A 21,190-nucleotide genomic window follows, 5' to 3' on the forward strand; every position below is an offset into this window, starting at 1 on the left:
CATGGACAGAAGTCCCAAAATTCAGGACCATAGGATTTGCGTACTATCCAAATATGCACTGGGGCTTTCACTATTCAACAATCTGTTGTCATTATTTCCCCTCCCAATTCCAATATTGTACTGTGACCAAAGAAATGAACCTCTGGATCCTGTGAAGCCCTCGTGGCTGAAATACAATGAAAACAGCATTTACTAGCACTGCAGTAGCAGCTGCTGCTATAGCTAACACAACAGAGGATTCACCAGCGCTATGCTAGCACTTCCCATGTGTTATCTCACTGGGTCCATATAAGAACCCTATAAAGTGGAAGCATTATTATCTTCATTGTAAACATTTCAACACTGGAGTAATGTTAACCTACATGTTGAATATTTTGTGATTAAAAACACATTACTCTTTGAATAGTAAGTCTATAATCAAACCCATATGAACACTCACTTGAAAAAGGAGATTTGAAGGGAAACTTTCAGGGAAGAATGGAGAAAGCAGTGTTAAGAGTTCCCACTGCCGAGAATGTATGGTCTGGCTTCTGTTCATTGTCTTTAGGCATGATTTCCTTAAAAGAAAGTTCCTGAAGCTTTTTGTTCTAGTTCCAACTCCTTTTTTTGTCTTTGACAGAAACCTCTCGCTTTTTTGTCTTCCACAAATGAATGTTAAGGAAAAGAATACGGGTTGAAACACTGCCCTTTTGCCCATGGCCTATTGCTTATACGCATGCACAAGTCTTAACCCTTTAGCATTCAGGGACTGGGGTAACAGGGGGAGGCCAACCTCCCTCCTGGAGTCTAGCATATTTGATTACAAACTCCGTTGAAACTATTCTCTTTGGCTGTTAGATTCAGCCACCGAGTGCTCAACTGTTTTAAAATTGTGCAGTCTGAAGGCTCCAATTCAGCAGAGGCAGTTTCCCCTTTAGAACACTCTCTTTGATTATAGTTTTAAAGACAGTTTAAGATTTCAAGTGTCTTCTTCTTTTTCTATAAAGAATGAGATGTTTTAGGTTTACTGGAGCTTATCAGTGAATTAGAAGTGGAAAACAATGATTAAGCATCTACTAATACTCTGCCTAAATCCCAGCTTAATTTTCCCCACATCCTTCACCTTCAGTTCCAAAAAGACCTGGCAGATCACTCTCCTTAAAATGCATTTATATCTGGCATTTGCTCTCTTATAAGCTGGACTTGATACTGTGAGGCAGACAGCTGAACTCTAGGGGAGTGGAAAATTGAAAAGTGAGATATAACAGGAGAAAAAAATTGAAGAAAAAACTATTTTTATTGAGGCTTAAAGGGGATAGAACCAACATTTCTGGGTTATACACGGAAACTAGGAGACCATAAGATGAGCAATTCATCTACCACCAGATAAAGAGAAGGTACATTTCCAAGGACAAGGCTGTCCCAACGGGGACAGGCCCCCCATCCATTTGAAATTTTGGTGAATATTCTCTTATAGAGAAACCATGACAATTCAGTCCAGATCTAGAAATGCCATACAATACAAGTGTTCTACCACATAGGCCCACAGAATGATTATCAGAATGTTTCAGTTTTACTGTGTGTATAACTAGTGAGGAAATATTTTTCATTTATTTATTTAGCCTAATATGTATATGTTAACAGTCTGATATATAGTGTGCCTGATATGTTTTATCTTGTTTATCCACTGGGTAAGTTTTTTTGTATTTCGGGGGATATAAATTATTCATTTAAAGTCAGAAAACATTAACTTCCTTATCCACCTACGTTTTCAACGGCTAACATATGAACACGGTATTAGAAGTGGCTGGTTACTGAAAACTCTGCTTAAAGATTTTTATTAATTCTTTTTTTTAAATTGGTAAACAAAATGTTTATTTAAAAAAATTTATTTTTTATTGAAGTAGAGTTGATTAGATTGTATTAATTCTATATAGTCTACGTGGTTAAGGAAATTATATCCAAATCAAAGAAATCTATGCTATATAAAACTGAGATCTTTTCACTTAGAAGACAATAAAATAAATACTTGCCAAGGTATCAATGTGGATGCATTAAGCAAGGGCTTACCAATGCTGGCTTTTTACAGGAGAACGCAACAATGAAAAAAATGCACATACCATGTTTCTATTCATCTATTCCAAAAGCCGCTTGCTCAACAGAGGATTTAGCTTAGTGGGGGTGACAGCTGCTTGGTGTGAACCGCGACATTTCTAAAATGAGAACCGACTCAGAATTATAAGCCTTCATTCCTTACATTAATTGTAAACGTGCAGTAAAAAAAATGTTCCCTTCTTGAAGATGGAGATGTAAACTATGAAATCAACATAGAATGCTTCAGAACAGCACTATGTGAAAATACTTTCAGTTTACAAATTGTCACTTGCTCATGACTCTTTGTACATGTTGTTCCTTCTTCCTCCCAAATCTCTCTCTCTGTTACTTTCTCTGTCACGCACACACACACTCCACATAAGCATATGCACTTCTTCCAACTAGTTATTACTCAACTTTCATATTTCCGTTTAGACATAACCTCTTATAGGGAGATGACTCGGACTCAAGTCTATTCTATGTACTTCTCCTAGCTTCTATTGCTGCATCCTATACTCCCATCATAACACACATCACACTGTATGGTGATCGTCTGAACACTTTTGTGTATCTCCTAATAGATGATAAACTCTGTGAGAGTAGGAACAATATCTGTTACACTCCTAGTACACGACTCTGCTCCCTGAAGGATATTCAATAAATGTTTATGAAATTAATGCTTCAATGAAAGAGCTTTAAAAGAATGACTTGTAGTCTATAACGAAGCTTACTGAATTGACGAATGTATTTAATGACAAAATGTGCCGATCAGTCAAGGGTAGGTTGGCCAATGATAGAAAGACAATTATCACAGAGGCAAAGGGTAGAAGTGACCTTGCAAACTGCTTCTAGGAGAAGAAGCACCCTCACCAAGGCTTCAGTTCTGCTGGTTTTGACAGTAGATGCATGTTCATTACTGAAATGAGTGTGTCAGGCTACCTAAGGCTGATGTCACTGAACATTTGAATCATATAGGGAATTATAATGAGAGACTGTCCCATGAGAGAGACAGAGAGAGAGAGCACACATACCTCACCCCTACTCTCTATACTTATGGATCAGATTCCTGGGCCTGCAAAATAGAGAACAAGACCCTAGACTAGAGTGAGTTCATGAAAGTAATGTCTATAATGGTCTGTCCATCTGTGTGGCCAATTGAGAATTCTGACAAAGCAGTCGTCTGTCTTGTCATTCAAACTTCTATGTTAACAGCTAAACAAACCAGAAGCCCTCCAAATAGCTTTTGAAATGGAAAAACAAATGGAAATCTATGAATCATCATACATTTCCTGTTATTGTTAGCAATCTTAAAGGTTTTATTGAGCATAGAATATGCTCAATTCTTAACTATGCCACATGAGGAATATATGTGATGTATTAAATAATATTTTCCAAATTCAGAATTTTTTAAGGAAAAAAATATTTTGCAGTCTAAATTATGTCAATTTACTCTATTACTTACCCAGAGTGTAAACTATTAACGCTTAAAGTCCTTATACAACTATAAAAGAAAAATAAATTTTAAAATTAAATGCAAATAAGACTGAAAATCTAATGAAATTAGAATTAACAAAATTAAGCATAATGAATGATATTGCTTTTTTGAAAGCAAAACTACCATTTGTAACTCGAACACGAAAGTCATGGCTAGGGAAGTTTCTTTTGCTTTTTGATGTGCATGTTCTGTTATGTCTTATGTAATGTAAGCTCGGGGAGAAAGAGAGAGTGGTGGGGGGAGGGAAGGCGGGAAAAAGGGAGGGGAGAGAAACACGTTATTTTGTTCATCACTCTGTCCTCGAGGTAAGATGCTTACACATGGTAAGTGCTTGATAAAACTTGTACAATTAATAAAAAGGAATAAATTTTCTGACTGCTTTCCTCTGTTTAAATTTTTGTGCAGCCACTGTTGAGGCAGTGATATAATTTGTCATTTACTCAGTGATAATGCTTCACTTTCCTATTCAGTAACTTTCTGTCCTTTACTCATTAGTCCAGGGCAATAAAATTAGTATTGTTTGGCATTATTGTAAATTCAAACATGGTCATCAAAACCAAGCGCTGAGCTTTTCTTATAATGTGGTCGTTAAGATGATCCGATGTATATTTAAATTCTTATTTTCAAACCATAAAGATAAAAACATAATTCTGGATTTGATCTTGGAACAGAAAAAGAACATTAATGAACATTAATGAAAAACTGGTAGAAAGCAGGCTGGAGTTTAGTTAATAGTAATGAACCAATGTTCATGGATTATATTCTTATAATATATATATATATAACTAATATATATATTAGTTCTTAACGTTTTTATAGTTTCTAATATGTATAACCAGTGTAGCCATTGCTTTAAAATGCACCATGTAAATATAAACACATCCTATCAAAATATGCATATATATACTGGCAGGTAGAAAGCAACCTGCCAGTATGTATATGCATATTTTGATAGGATGTGTTTATATTTACATGGTATGTATTGTGTGAAGGTGAATGGCCACACCTGTATCAGTCAGTGTTTATTAAGAAGAATTCAATCTACTCTATGTATTTCATACATAGCATGTTTTAACACAGGGAAGGGGAGGCTTCCATAATCATTGGGACAGCCAGGAAAGCTAAGTCACCCAGAACTTCAGCTTGCAGCAACAAAGCCTGTGGTTCTCAGAGGGTCACCCAGAGAACCTCTGGAGGCATCCGTCAACTATCTCAGTCCTCAGCCTAAATGCAGATGATCTTCAAGATACACCTGGAAGCCACTTCCAACTCTACACTTGCTCGTGTGCCTAACTGCAGCTCCAGAGAAGACTGGCCCACATTTCTCTTTTTCCTTCCAAAGCTCTCGTAAGTTCCTCTCATTGGCAGACACTGACATGGAACCGTGGGAGAGGGAGGTTCTCAGAATTGTAGTTTTAACCTCTCTGTGATTCAGACAATCCAATACAACATCTTCGGTGAAACACTGGTAACCTAATGAGTGGCATCTCATTGTTATAAGAATTTTGTTCTTATTCATGTAATATAAATGACATACCAAATATACGGAACTCTGTTCTAGAATGTAGTGACTATGAGATATGATCCTTGGTCAGAAACAGACTCAGTGGGACCCCAATTCGGGAATGCACTTCTGAACCACACGTGGCAAGTCGTTAGGGCAAACACTGAGTTAGTTTTACCTGTTCTGCAAGATAAGGAAGTGCCCAGGTCTAGTTCACTATTATTAAGATGTTTATTCTAGAACCTCCCCAGTACCCTTAGATGTTTGATCTGTAGATGACCTGCATTAGCTCCAATAACTCTAGACTGGATGAAACTCTTATTCTGGTCTCAGCCTAGGTTCTGGTCCTGATGGTGAAGGTTAAGGAACCAATATATCTGTGTATACATTGATATGACCTTCTTAGTCCAAGAGAAACATCTTAAGGGCAGGGATGACATCACCTTCACTCTTACTTCTCTTCCAAAAACAAACAAACAAACAAAAAAGATATATGTCACTTACCTGCTGAAACTATTTCCACCCACAGCATCTCACAGTATTCAAGATGAAACTCCCATTCTTAAGTATTGCATTCAAAAGTCTTTACTCACAACCTTCCATCCTGTCTTCTGGACTCAGCTTCTCAAATGTCTTTGACAGTCCAGTCACAAGAGGCTACTTTGTTATGCTTTTGTACTGATGTTCACATAGCCCCTTCTGCCTGGGCCGTTCTTACCTAGAATATTTTCTTCCTTAAAAACTCCCTTCACCTCTTTCAGAGAAGGCCCAATATACCACTTTCACCTGAAACTTCTCTAACAAATGGCCTCCTTGCTCTGAATTAATGGTGACCCTAATTTCTACAACACCAGAATGCTTTGTACATTCTAGTAGCAGTTTTTGTGCTGAATTTTAATCATGTAGATAAGATACATATCTTCTCATTAGATAGTTATATTGTTGAGGGTAAAATAACCTACAATTTAGTCTTCGGATTCGTATCACCAAGTGGATTATGCTCAATAGTTTTAACTGTCTGAAATTAATAAAAATCTGACATTTGTATAATACTATAGTTTACAGAATGCTTTCACATGCATTATTTCACTTAATCCTGATAACACCCCAATGAGGCAGATTTTTTTTTTTTTTTTTTTTTTTTTTGCGGTATGCGGGCCTTTCACTGTTGTGGCCTCTCCCGCTGCGGAGCACAGGCTCCAGACGCGCAGGCTCAGCGGCCATGGCTCACGGGCCCAGCCGCTCCTCGGCATGTGGGATCTTCCTGGACCGGGGCACGAGCCCGTGTCCCCTGCATCGGCAGGCGGACTCTCAACCACTGCGCCACCAGGGAAGCCCCTGAGGCAGATATTTTTTATTATTTCTATACTGTAGATGAGGAAACTAAAGCTCAAGAACATTTAGTATCTGATCAGCACACCAAACACCATCAATACCTCTTGATTGATGGCTCATTGTAGACAATTGCGCACGGCTCTCTGTGCTTTTACAGAAAACAAAACCACCCGCAGTCTTCATGCCTGAACTTCGTGTCAGCAGCCTGTGCTTCATATATATTATTCAGTCATTCAGAACTCAAGAATCACATTTTCAATCTTTCATTACAGCTCCCTACACAAATATGACTTAATATATGGTTCTGACTTCATCTTGGTTACCTTTCCTGTAAAATTAGCACCATAAAACTGACCCACCTGTCAAGCCTCCTGAATTGTGATTTGATTGAGATAGCATTTACCAAGTCTTAGGCATCCCTTAAAATGTAGGGGATGTGTGAATGCAAATGTTATTATGGAAAGACGGCGATGCAGCTATAGAAGGTACATTTCTTATTTCAGCATGAGGAATTCCCTCTGTGTTCATCTGATAGGATTTTCCTACTGTGCTGTTTATTTAGATACAATTACAGACCACCTCTGTAAAGGATGGGATCGTTGAGTACACACATGAATAGAAACACGACAGAAGACCTTGAGTATAACTAGCTGGTTGTCATGGGGCATACAAAAATGTTGTGAATTGGAACTGGCCAAGGTTTGAAAAGACTTTTCACTCTGCAGCCCAGGCACTCCCAGTACTCCTGGAGAATCAAAATTTACAACTTCTAGTTTTCTGAAATCAGTTGCTTCTGGAATTCTTGGTTAATGGATATATGTCCAAATCTCCAATCCACTACTGACTTTTATGCACCTCTCTGATTATCAGCATCTCATTCTTACAAAATCTCTGAAGGAAGTTTTTGTAGCATCCCCGCTTTATAGACAAGGAAACTCCAGCCTAAATAGTGGGTGATTTGGAGGTCTTACTCATGCACTGTTACCCGTCACAGGTGACACTGCCAACACTTCATTATTCGATAGCCAACCACTTACTCTTTGCTTTTTTATTCTTCTTTACAAGGGGCGTCTGTTTTAGACCTCCCACTCTCCACCTGGTGTTTTGAAGTCATCCAAGAAACTATGCAAATGGAGATGTTTCTTCCTTTCACTGCCCTCAGGAAGGATCCTGAAGTCCTAGGAGCTATGAAGCCCACTTGTAAATCATCATCAGCTATCAGCCTTCCATCACTTTATCTCTGTATTGCTCCCTGAGCTTTACCAGGCAGAAACTGATTGGCACAGCACTGTCTATCAGCCTGACACTTCAGAGTATAAACCGTGGGGGGAAATCAAGCTGCAGACACTAGCAGCTCCCACAGTGTTGTGATAAAACTTAAATTACAACTCAGAGAAGACAGTGTATACATTATATGAAAATGCCTGGGCTCTTACATATGGTGAGAGGAAACTTGAAACCACAGCTTACAGTCTCACTGAATTTGCAGAGTGAAATGCTTCATATGAATGAAATATGCATTCAAAATACATAACAAAATGACAATAGATGCTTCTGCAAAAACTTGCTAAATATTAAATATGGATAAAGGATCTTGGTTAACTTAGATACCAGAGGTGTTTTGGTTTTAAAGTGCTACAAGCATTAATATTCATTGCGGAAATAAGATTTGATAACCAGAGAAGGAACCCGAACAAAGCTTTGGTGATAAGAGGAAATTATCTTCTCAATGTTCAGAGAACATTTTGCTCTCCATTTTCACAAGTCAGAGTTGACACTAAAAGTTATATTCCCTTTAGACTGGATTTTCTTCTGTAAGAGTGCTCTTTTCATAGCTGGATTCTTGTGTTTTAATTTTAGCTATTACAATATAATTGATTCCAGTAAAATGCATATCATAAATGTTATTATTGATAGCTGGAGGGTTTTCAATCCAAGAAACTTTCCAATGGGAAAGAGGAGTCAAGTGAATAGTCTAGTGCAGCAAAATAACTTCTATTAGCTTCTTTTTAAGTTGGAAATGATACATACTCCATTTTCAGTTTTTCTGAATCCATGCGCCATTGGGCAATATCACTTTTCACCTTTAACATCAGCCAAATAGGTTCGAAAGGAGATAAATTGAGATTCAAAGAATAATGTAGTTTCTGAGGATATAATAAAGCCCACTAAAATGAATTGAATAGCAGCTTGGAGCAAGTGTTAAAATTTTTTTTAATACGTGTAATTGGTATCTGCTAGAACCACTTATTTAAAGGTCCTCCCATATTTTATTGGAAACTGATACTTGAAAGGATTTATAGTATTGCCAGTAGACTCAGAGCTGGACCACTGTGTTTGTGGAAGCATTCAGTTTTACCTCGTTTTCTTTTATATCATATAACAAATGCATAGTATTTTCCCTTAAATAATCACTTACAGAAACACACTGAATCCTAAGTTTACAATGTCTTACTCACTTTTTTTTTCTCTTTCTTACTTTTTCCTTACTAGAAAAAATGTGGTTTCTAAGAGTACCTATTAGACAGGCATTCATGGCTAGGATTCTTTGGTACCTTAAATTTGAAAAAAAAAAAAAATCAAGTAACTCCTAAAATAAAACTTTGAACTGAATCAGCTATTTTCTTCTTTGAATGTATTGTTATAGGCACAACTTAGGTCATCGCAGCCTCAAAAGTCTATAACGACATTAGCCCTCCTCTCTGTATTTTCTGTCCGTGTCATTGATCTGTCACTCACTAGGTGACCTTGGGCAAGGAGCATTCTCCTGGTGCTTCAGTGTGCATTAGGGAAGTGAAAAAAGATAATTTTTCTATAAACCACAGACAGCACTTCAAAGTAGGAAAAGCGCTGGGAAAGCAGGGTAGAGTCTGTTTTATCAGCGGCCACTGGGCTGCCTCCATTCCAGGTGCTGACTCCCTCTGGTGAACTTTCTTTCAGTGGTTTTGTGGCCAGGTGTATCTTCAGAGATAAGGACGGTCCCCAGTGAACTCTGCAGCACTTTGCTGGGGCATCTGTCCTATACATTGGTGTGAAGTTTTCTATTTTGTGGATTTTAAAAGAAATTTCCAAGTATCTACTATATACATGTGTATAAAGCTATGTGCGTGTGAAAAGCATTTCCAAATCCTGTCCTCTGTTTAGCATTAGCGCACTGATCACTAGGGTTTGTCTTAGGACCAAAGCAGAAACGGTCCAGTTCCTGGGCTTTCTTTCCCTATTCTGTCCTCTTCACCTCCCTTCTCTATCTTTGTGTCCTCTCTCCCATTTCATCTTCTCTTCATCCTCACCCAGGTATAAATGATTGCTAACAGCTTAAAGGTCCACTTTTCCAGACAAAACAACATGGTTCCAAACATAGAATTCAGGCGATAGCTGGTGAGTAAAAGCTTTTTTGGAGGAAATAAGGATGGCCACCAATTCCACTTATTCAAGGAGATATCATTTTCATTCTTTCTTCTCTCCAGAAAGAGAACCCTAGGAGTGTCCCATATATCACACACATATATACACACATAGGATGTGTACTATTTGCATAAGAGATGGGTAAGCAATCGATGGGTCACTAGTCTAGTAAGTGTGGTTAAATCGGTAGTTATATGCCAATGTAGTCTATATACTTTCATGGAAACAAAATCACATGAGATTTTGAGACTGTATTAATAGGTGAGGACATCTACTGTTTGATTTTTATGACATTCTGGTAGAGACTCATTCCCCTAAACCTCTGCTCTAGAGGCTAAGGTAAGCTTTCACCACTGGCCAGCAGAGATGGATAGACCTGCAGGAAGTCAGCCAGCACAGGAAGCCTGCTGGTCTGGGACTCCTTTGAGCTGCAGCCCTTACCACCAAACAGCACTTCTGTGGACCTCAGGTTGTATTTTCTGGGCTGCCTGCAATAGACACCTAGCTTGCCAACAGGAGGCATATATTAGTTGATCAAGTAGAAATGTTGTGCAATAACGTTTCTACGAGCAGGAACTGGAGGATGAACCAATACCATTGCTGTTTGAATAATGTTTTCTCAATATTGAGCACCTTAGATTTTCTAGGCAAAAGGGGTGGCTTAGGCCACTGGTTCTCAAAGTATGATTCCCAGGCCAGCTGCATCCATATCCCCTGGAAAGTTGTTAGAAATGTAAATTATCTGGCCGCAGCTCAGACCTAGTGAATTAGAGATGCTGATGGTGATGTGGCAATCTGTGTGTTGGCCCTCCAGATGATTCTGATGTACATGCAAACTTGAGGGCCATCAGCATATGCAGTTTTGTGATGCTCAGTGAAAACTTTTCAAACTGATATCGGCTAAGTCCTGCTTAAAGTTCATTGAAAGTCACAGAACATAAGGTCTGTTCAGAGTTCTTGAGATTGTCAACAGCAGGGTCAATTCTAGTGTCCCAGCGTCCAGAATCATTGGTGAGTTACTGTGCACAGAAATGTAGCTTTTATGCAGGGGTCAGCAACCATGATGCATGGGTGAAATCTAGTTCACTGCATGTTTTTGTAAATAAAGTTTTATTGGGACACACCCATTCATTTACTTAGTATCTACGCTTATACGCAGCAATGGCAGAGTTGAGCAGCTGCGGCAGAGACCTTGTAACAGGCGATGAGAGTTGCATAATGTGAGTGGAGAAAACTGTTGCAAGGTCAGTGCATGAAATCCTATCATTAGATTTACATCTAGCCTATAAATATGTAAAGTGTCCCTGTAAGTATTTTACAGGGCACCATCAGCCAAAACTGCTGTCTTCTTGGGAATGAACTTATGTAAAAATGGGCTATTTTGGAAGGCCACAGCAAGAGCCCAAGAAGATGGGGTCAGCCTAGTAAAAGTTGGTTGGGAAAGGAAAGAGGAAAAACAGGTTTGGAATAGGACTGGCAAATACATATGCTGCAACTTAACTTCTCATGCAAAAGACAGACAGCGCCAACAATCTTGATGTTCTTATTCTCAGAGCCCTAACTGGGCCTTATGACTGTTCTCTATACAGCTCTCTAGGCAGCCCCTATGGATATTTTGGAGCTGGTGCTTTAGAGGAACTTATTAGCTATCCTATTCCTGGATTAAAGAATAAGACTGTCAAGGGCTGCCATGAAGTGGCTCTCTGGAACCTATGTGGGAAATTTCTGGGGAACACAGGAGGGTGTTCAGGAAGGAGAGATCTCCTATGAGGAATATTAATGAGAAAAGAGGACGTAGGGAAAGAAAAGCAAATTCTTTCACTTCAGCACTTCTATATATGCCGTTTCAATAATCCTCTTTATGGGGCTTCCCGGGTGGCGCAGTGGTTGAGAGTCCGCCTGCTGATGCGGGGGACACGGGTTCGTGCCCCGGTCCGGGAAGATCCCACATGCCGCGGAGCGGCTGGGCCCGTGAGCCATGGACACTGAGCCTGCGCATCCGGAGCCTGTGCTCCGCAACGGGAGAGGCCACAACAGTGAGAGGCCCGCGTACCGCAAAAAAAAAAAAAATAATAATAATAATCCTCTTTATGCTCCCACAAATTAGATACCACCCTTTTTTAGGGTAACCATAGCTCTTAAGTAACTTGCTGGACGTAACACAACCAGAAAGTAATATGATGAGGCACATCTGGTGTGACACAAAAGCCCATATTTTTCCACTATGACTTCTACCACTATACTGGTTTGCCTAAGGCTGCACTATTCCTTAATTTCACATTTGAAAGTGAACTTGACAGTATGGTATATCAAAATGAAGGACACAGAGAGAGAGAGACAGAGAGACAGACAGACATTAAGAGGCAGACAGACAGAGAAAAAGGTAAAGAGACTGGCTGGGGACATAATTCAGAAAGTATATGGATATTTCTTCTAAAAGGAGAAAGTAAACAACAACAAAAAACTTTAACATCAACCATTCACTAAGTAGGCAAAATGGAAAAAGTCTAAAATAACCATACCCCTTACACATTGCACGAGAAAACATCTGCTGCCTCGTCTGACCCAGGAGGCAAGACAAATACTCATGCAGAAATTCTTCATTCTCTGGAGAGCATACTAACGGTGTGGTGGCTGATGACAGACAGGAGGAATTAAAAACATAAACTCTTCCCAAAACTGTGGAGAGACTAGATCAGAGCTGGATTTATGGATAGGGGAAGTAGGTGATTGCTTTGAGAACTGTCAGGAAGGCCCAGCTACTCTAAACTAGTACCCATTATAGGTACCAGTTTTCCTAAAACAGCATCTTATGAAAATTATTCCTTCGATCTAAGCGTTGCCCTGTTCTGGATTGCCTTTTTAAGGTAAATACATTTGGAAGTGATAGCATGTTCAGACAAAATCCACCAGTGATCGAACGACAAAGGGTGAGCAAAAATGTCTTGCCACGTAATTTTAATTTTTTCAATGTTATACACAATGCAAAATGCCTGAAGCATCCTTCCTTGCCTTTACAATTGTGCTAAATTCTGTCTTATAAATACCATAACACTATGCCAGTGTTAATCAGATGTGTTTCCCAGAATACTCATTCTGCATAATTCTCCTTGATTAAAGGGTATAATGGTAAAAAAAAAAAAAAAAGTGTAGAAAATGTCTATTTTATCCCCTTCATGATATACCACAATCAGTAACAAGTCATAGACGGCTCTGAGAAGCTCTACAGTAATGGGATTTAACCAATATTTGCCCAAACGTATTTGTCCAAGAGAATCTTCACTCCCACTCCCCACTATTAGCACTCATTAGAAGACAGTTCTGGAAGTTGGACTGTCACAATACAATCCCTAACACTTCTTTCCACTCACAGATTTTTTTCTTAGTCACATTTGAAGCTTTGATGGCTAAAGGCACTCCTATGACTTTATTGCCCATAAGAATTACCTAGAAGACTTTTTTAAAGTTTTGTTGACATTGTTCTGGATCAGTTATTCTAAGGACTGGTGAGAAATCTGGACTTTTATATCTTATAGTCTGACAACTAACTTATATAAGACTCATTTCTAAGATTATATTTTGAGCTATAAAGGGAATAAAAAGGTATCTGCCTTAAGAAGCGCAAGTTTTGATCATGAAATGATCTTATCTTGGTGGATTTGATAAAATCCGAGAACAGAACATCACAGATATTAGATTCTTTTGGGACCCACCTATCTGCATCCCTCCTCCATTTACCTGGCTAAAACCTCTTTCCACCCTCTGATTCCTGGCCCCATCATACTATTCTGGATCTAGCTTGAGGTCACCTTCTTGATTTTATTGTATGATTTCTCTTTGACGGAAATGCAACTGTTACCCATCCATGTCCCTGGGGTCCACAACTACATCTCCTTCCTTCCAAGCAGTCTCCGGGTACCAGATTCTGTTCTCAGGGTGGATCCATGGGGCCCCCATAAGCATGAGCAGGCTCAGGCTTCTTTTGTGCTTCTTCTAGAGGGACAGAAGGGATAAAATGACTTTACTTCATCTGAGATGCTGGATCAGAGAAGGACTGCCAGGTGTCAAAGAATCCCTTGGTTTATCTGCCCTTCACCCAGTCATTCACATCCCTCCTGGTCTCTGTGCTTGCCTTGACATCATCTAATAGAGGGACTGGAGAAGTCTGGAGAGAGAGAGAGACTCCTATGCAAACTGATATTCCTTTAAATGAGAAGATGTTCCTATGATATGTAGGGCAAGTCTCATAGAGGCTTTATCTTACTCTATGATACTATGAGGTACAACAAATAGAATGATTGTTCCAGTGTCTATTTATCTTCTATCCATCCATCAGGATGGATAGAAGATAAAGAGAGAATTCAGAGATGACTCCAAATTTTGGACTTGTACAACAAATGGGAAGGATTGCCATTAACCAAGAAGGGAAAGAGTGGGGGAGGAGCAAACTGGGGGGTGGTGAAGATCAGGCGATCAATTTCCATATCTTTTGTGTTAGGCAAATACATGCATACTTACTAATTTAGACAATGGTGCATAATTGATCACTTCCTAACACACACATAACAGCATGATCTCTAAGGCTTTTCCATAGTCTAAAATTGTGATTTAATTTCATGCTAGAACTAGAAAAAAAAATACTAAAGCCTGAAGACCCCTAAGTACTTGGTAATTGCCCTATAATCCTAAACTATGATTTTCTTCTTTATCTTCTCCCTTATACTGGTCATCTCAGACGCTTACATAGCTTCTGGTCTCAGATAGCCAAGCTTGTAATTAGTTGCTCCTTAGAATGGGTTCATCAACCCTTTTAAATTTTTCTCTGCTATTTGCTTTGGACTCTAAATGTTTCTACTTGGCTTGTCTTCAGGTCAAATCATTTCTTCTGCTGTCCAAAGCTCAAAACCTTTGTGTGAAACTGAATGGCTGAAGGGCTTTTCCAATGAGCTGCTCCTAGGTTAACTCATAGTTAACATTTACTTAATCACTCAGAGCTTCTCCTTCTGTACGAGTGAACATTACATTTGACTACCTGTTTCTTTCATTGTTCAGATAATTCCTTCTAATAACAAATAACATATGGCATGTCTTTTAAAAAGAGAAATTGTTTCCTTCTCTCAGGTGCAGCATATCCTGACTTGTTAACATCAGATTTATAAACAGCCTCTATTTTTTTTTTTTTTTTTTTGCAGTACGCGGGCCTCTCACTGTTGTGGCCTCTCCCGTTGTGGAGCACAGGCTCCAGACGCGCAGGCTCAGCGGCCATGGCTCACGGGCCCAGCCGCTCCGCGGCATGTGGGATCTTCCCGGACCAGGGCATGAACCCGTGTCCCCTGCATTGGCAGGCGGACTCTCAACCACTGCGCCACCAGGGAAGCCCCAGCCTCTATTTTTTAATGGCCATGCTGTCTTACCACCAGCTCCTAAAGTAGAAGTATGGCAATGGCAGGGGTGATGAGGCCAGAGGCAAGAGATCTGAGACTACTTCTTTCTTGTAATTTTGTCTGGGAAAAGCTCTGCTCCGGGAAAGGAAAATTTACTATTATCTTCTCCTCTATAACCCAAAATTGGGATAAGTGATTTTTTTTCCTACCACTTTTGGACATAAGAGGCACCCAGAAAGATGACAGGAATTTCTTAGACAGTCTTATGGTTTCTAAGGATAATGTCTGGAAGAGGGGGCCAAGCCAAGGAAAATGCAGCAATGGTCACCATATCCATAGCATATGATTCTCTATTCCTAGAATCAAGAAATAATGTCAAAGAGGCCTTTTAGGCTGGAGTGCAGCCACCATCATTTATGTATGCTTACCATGACCAAATATGTTCCAAGCTCAAAACAAAGGACTTCAAACTGATTTTTGGAACACAATCGATCCTTAGTTTTGGGAAGGGGGAATAGGAAAAGAAAAAAAAAGAAAATGGGTCTGAAGATTTGTATCAATTAAAGAGGGAATCGTGGCAAAGATTAGAGGCTTTGTCTTAGAAAGTTCACATTCTGAGGCCAATTTTTGTGTTAGGTACAGGCTGTCCTGCAGGTTCAGAACACATTTCCTGAAGTTATTCTTATTTATCTTCCCAAGCCACACCAAAGTGAAAGATAGCCAAAGCACTAATCATTTTTCTAATATTAATTAGGAGTGAAAGAAGCAAGATTTAAAAGATGATTAAATAATTTTTAATGCTTCAACAAGTGCCTGATATTCCATGGAGAACAGAAAGCTTGAAGCTGTTGTCATCAAGGAAGCCATTCTGGTTGTGTGGGGTGTGTGTGCGCGTGGGTGCGCACAGTGTGTGTGTATGCACTCTCACATGGTGTGTAAAAGGGGTGGTTGGTAGTCATAAGGGAAAAAGAAAGTGAACAGACGAGGAAAAGAAAATAAGTAGAACAGTATTTTCTATTGCTAAGAACAGGACTACTTACAGAGGGCGCAGTGAACTAAACCCTCTTAATCTACCATCCATGGACTCCCTAATCAGTGTCTCAGACTGTACTGTTACAAAGTTTTCAAACCTTTAACAGACACAGAAATTCTGATTCAGCATGGGCCAGGAAACCATGTTTTCAGTCGTTTCCCCACGTCCACAATGATTCTAATGCCAGGTCATCTTGCACATACCTTCAGAATTTCTGAGCTGATCTTTCTATACATGGGGTTGATAAACACCCCAAACTGTAAAATTCACGATGTACCTGCATTTTTCTTGGGAGGAAATCCATAGCTTATACAGACTCTCATGGGGCTCCATAATCTCCCTAATATGCTAAAAACAGAAACAACAAAAAAAGAACTGAGTCAAAGGAAATCAAAGTTGCTGGTATTTGCAGTTTTTCTATTTATTAGATCTGCAGGTACAAGGGAAGCTATTCATCAGAAGGAGTTGGGGAAGGGCAAACCAAACAAGGCCAAATTAACTGAGAACATATGCTTGTGCTGAAGAAATATCTAAATAAAAATAGAATGATATTAAAGAATTATAAGAACTTAATAACTAATGTACCAAACAGATGTCTGCTCTTGCTATTTTGCACTGCACTGACCAAATGATCCGCAGTTGCGTAAGTAGAGAAACTGAATTATCTTGCTCTTTGCCAGCCAGGTGCCAATTAACATTTGAAGGCAGCCTGTCTTAAGCATCAAAGCAGCTGCTCAGTCTTTATTTCTTAATCTGTTTAAAATAAATGGCCAGTCCCCAATCACAGCTCCCTGAACAGAGGTTAAGAGAAAGCATGGGAAAGGTCCAGGGCTAAACTTGCTGGAGGCATGCAAGGCTGGGCTGACTGCCAAGGAGACATCTATGTGTAAAAATAGATAAAGGAATAAAATAACTCCTGGTCATACTGGTGAAGGAAGGAGGTATTTTACAATCAAGTGTGCAGACATTCATTTTTTTGTAAATGTCTGACTATTTATAGGAAAGCTGTATAAACCTACACCATTATATATAGTTCATAAAGGTAAAGTACTGATCTATTGGTAAACTAGAATTCCTTAAATCTACTGCTAAGTGACCTAATCCTATGCTTGTTACCTATGATTTCATTCCCCAACATCTTACAAAATCAAATATCAATTTTTGTCTAGGCAAGTAAAATATAATTGATCATCATCAGTTTATTTATCTAGCCATTCCTTCCTTCTTTTTCTCCTTCCTCCCACCTCTCCTTCCTTCCCTGCCTCTCTCCCTCTACTTCTTCCTTTTTTCTTTCCTTCTCCTCCATAGATATTTAATAAGCATCTATTATGTACATGCTCAACGTCAGAAACATAATATGAGCTCAGGAAAACTATATGGGATGAATAAATGTCACCAATAACTTATATGATGAATCCAGTGGTAACATCTATATCTTCATCTTCCTTGACCTCTCAACAGCATCTAAAGATTTAACCACTCCCTCTTTCATGAAACAGTATCTTCTCCTGACTCATAAAATTATAATGACCTGACTTTCCTGACTCACTGGCAACTTTCCAATAAATTTTCTAGGTCTTCATCCCCTACTTGATCACTAAATATTGCCCAAGTGCATGTCCTAGGTTACCTTCTCTTTCCTATCCAGTTGTTTTCTCTAGTCCTTGGGCTTTATATATCATCTATATGCTAGTAACTCCCAATTTTTCATATCCATCCTTGGCCTCTCCACTGAGCACTAGATTTGTTTATCTGACGACCTATTTGATATCTAAATAAGTATATCTAAACGGAATCTGAGATTTAATATGATCAAACCTAAACTCCTATTGCCTCTTCCTCATTCTTCCCCATCATAATAAATAGCACCACCATTTTCCCATTGTTCAAGTCTAAAATGTAAAAGTTATCTCTCCAATGTATGTATGTGTATTATATATATGTGTATATGAATACTCATATACACATGTTACACAGATGTGTGTATATATATATATATATACATAATACATACACATATATAGAGAGCTAATATTTTAGTGGTTTTCCATATTTCTCAAGTATATAAAATAGGAACCCAGCAAATGTATATTGAAATAATTACTTAATTAGTAAGTCTTTAGCATAAGTAACCTTCCTCAGAATAAATTCCAAATCAGTGGAACCTTGTCTTCCTAGATATTTGGCTACATGACCACTGGCTTATCAGTGACCATGGTTCCTGCCTATTTCCTTGTAGCCTCCTGCCCACCGTGCCCTTTTTTTTTTTGGTCTCTGATTATGGTATGCTATAATTCTCTTTCCTGGTTCGTGGTGACATGTCTCTTCTTCATATAGATGAGAATCCAAAGTCAATCTGTTTCTACATACTTTTAAATGTTATCACTGCAAGAATCTGTGGGTCAAAAAATTTTAAAACACTAAATGTTTATGCATACTGCTGGTTTTATTTCTGATCAATCAGTTTATAAGAATGGCCAAACTGGGTTCTCTTTTGACACAATGCATACAAAAACAATATTTGATATGTGCTTTTTTTTTTTTTAACATTTTTATTGGAGTATAATTGCTTTACAATGGTATGTTAGTTTCAGCTTCACAACAAAATGAATCAGTTATATATATACATATATTCCCATATCTCTTCCCGCTTGCGTCTCCCTCCCTCCCACCCTCCCTATCCCACCCCTCCAGGCGGTCACAAAGCACCGAGCTGATCTCCCTGTGCTATGCGGCTGCTTCCCACTAGCTATCTACCTTACGTTTGGTAGTGTATATATGTCCATGCCTCTTTATCGCTTTGTCACCGTTTACCCTTCCCCCTCCCCATAGTCTCAAGTCCATTCTCTAGTAAGTCTGTGTCTTTATTCCTGTTTCACCCCTAGGTTTTTCATGACATTTTTTTTTTTTTAATTCCATATATATGTGTTAGCATACGGTATTTGTCTCTCTCTTTCTGACTTACTTCACTCTGTATGACAGACTCTAGGTCTATCCACCTCATTACAAATAGCTCAATTTCCTCTCTTTTTATGGCTGAGTAATATTCCATTGTATATATGTGCCACATCTTCTTTATCCATTCATCCGATGATGGACACTTAGGTTGTTTCCATCTCTGGGCTATTGTAAATAGAGCTGCAGTGAACATTTTGGTACATGACTCTTTTTGAATTATGGTTTTCTCAGGGTATATGCCCAGTAGTGGGATTGCTGGGTCATATGGTAGTTCTATTTGTAGCTTTTTAAGGAACCTCCATACTGTTCTCCACAGTGGCTGTATCAATTTACATTCCCACCAACAGTGTAAGAGGGTTCCCTTTTCTCCACACCCTCTCCAGCATTTATTGTTTCTAGATTTTTTGATGATGGCCATTCTGACTGGTGTGAGATGATATCTCATTGTAGATATGTGCTTTTGGCTGCATAGTTTTGAAAATATAATTTTCTGTGATAAAACTTTGTCTTTGAAGCTGCTGCTTCCTTCCCACGTGGTGTAAGAAAAAATAATTCCAACAGTACCCACTGAGTCACATACTAAAGACATTAAGGGCAAGAGATAATTGGGAGACAGAGAAGAATCTAACCAGTATGTCATAATATACACTGCTGAAATGTTCACATTTGATGATTACTGACTTAGTAGAAATTTAATTTATTCCTAGAGGAATCAAGACAGAAAGATATATTACCCTGATACTCTCAAAAATTTATGCTGGGAGTTCAAATGGTTTGTGAAATTCTTTTATGCTACGACTAATAATATTATAAACATGGTTTCGATCGCCTTGCTTTTTCTCAGAATAGTCCCATTCATTTTTAGATATAACAGCTAGATTTACATTTATCAAGGCTATCTTCCATTATCATGCTATTTTAATGCAAAATATAATTAGGAATTTCTGCTGCAAACTCACACGTGTTGCTCTTCGATTTTCTTAACTAAATTATTTGAAATGTATGAAAAATGAATTAATGTCTCCTATGATTTCTTAAATATTAAAAAGTATATATGGAGATAAAAGATAAATTTATTTGTATGACAGATACGCAAAATGCACTTTAAGTAGACAATACTGTGTCATTAATATTGACTGCAATCAGCAGAAATGTTTTTTTGAAAACTACTTAAAAGATCTCTATTTTTCAACTATTTTCAGCAGCGAGGCAGTGTATTAATGAGACATGTACACAGTGAATAGGTTGCTAAAGAGATATGATTTAGCCAGAAAAGACAGTTTCACACTCTATAAGCACACCTTACAAAGTGGTATAATAGGGTTAAGAGATATTTAAGGAAATATCAAACAAGAAAAATTCAAAGAGTTTGAAAGTTATAAAGGTAAACACTAAGTAAAAATATATACTACAATTGGACAGTGAAGGAAGGGAGAAAGTGGAAATATATTACTCACATCAAGATTCATAAAGGGCCAATAGATACTGTCTCAGGAAATATAAGATTAAAAGTATTATATAAAATTATTGCTATAAATATAACCACTAGAACCAAAATACAAACCATTTGTTCCAGTTAGCTACTGCTGTATAACAAATCATTTAGAAACTCATTGGCTTACGACAGTGACAATCATTTTATCATCTCTGTTCTGTGGGTGGGGCATTTGGAAATGACTCACCAGCAGTTCTGGTTCAGAGTCCCTTATGTTATTCCAATAACGTGGTGGCTGGAGCTGGAAGAACCTCAGAGCTAGAGCAAATAGAAATTGTCTAGGCATCCTGTTCTATCTGGTTTCTATAGGCTAGTTTGGTCTTCATTACATCATGGTAGTCTCAGTGCAATCAGACTTTATATGGCAGCTACCTTTTTCTAGAGTGAACAGCCCAAGAAAGTGGAGTGGAAGTGCATGGGATTTTTATGACTTTGCTTTGGAAATTGTAAAGCACCTCTTTTACATTAATTTATTGGTCAAGGTAGACAAAGCCCACTCCAGGTTTAC

At 38.5% G+C, this 21,190-nt stretch overlaps 1 protein-coding gene across 8 annotated transcripts in view; it reads right to left on the reverse strand.

Annotated features, from left to right (window-relative positions):
• The window catches only part of LINGO2 (leucine rich repeat and Ig domain containing 2), a 1,190,714-nt gene that overhangs the window by 216,163 nt on the left and 953,361 nt on the right, over positions 1–21,190 (reverse strand). The gene's annotated exons all lie outside the window — the stretch shown is intronic.

Source organism: Globicephala melas, chromosome 6, assembly GCF_963455315.2.
Source record: "Globicephala melas chromosome 6, mGloMel1.2, whole genome shotgun sequence".
Taxonomy (NCBI): domain Eukaryota; kingdom Metazoa; phylum Chordata; class Mammalia; order Artiodactyla; family Delphinidae; genus Globicephala; species Globicephala melas.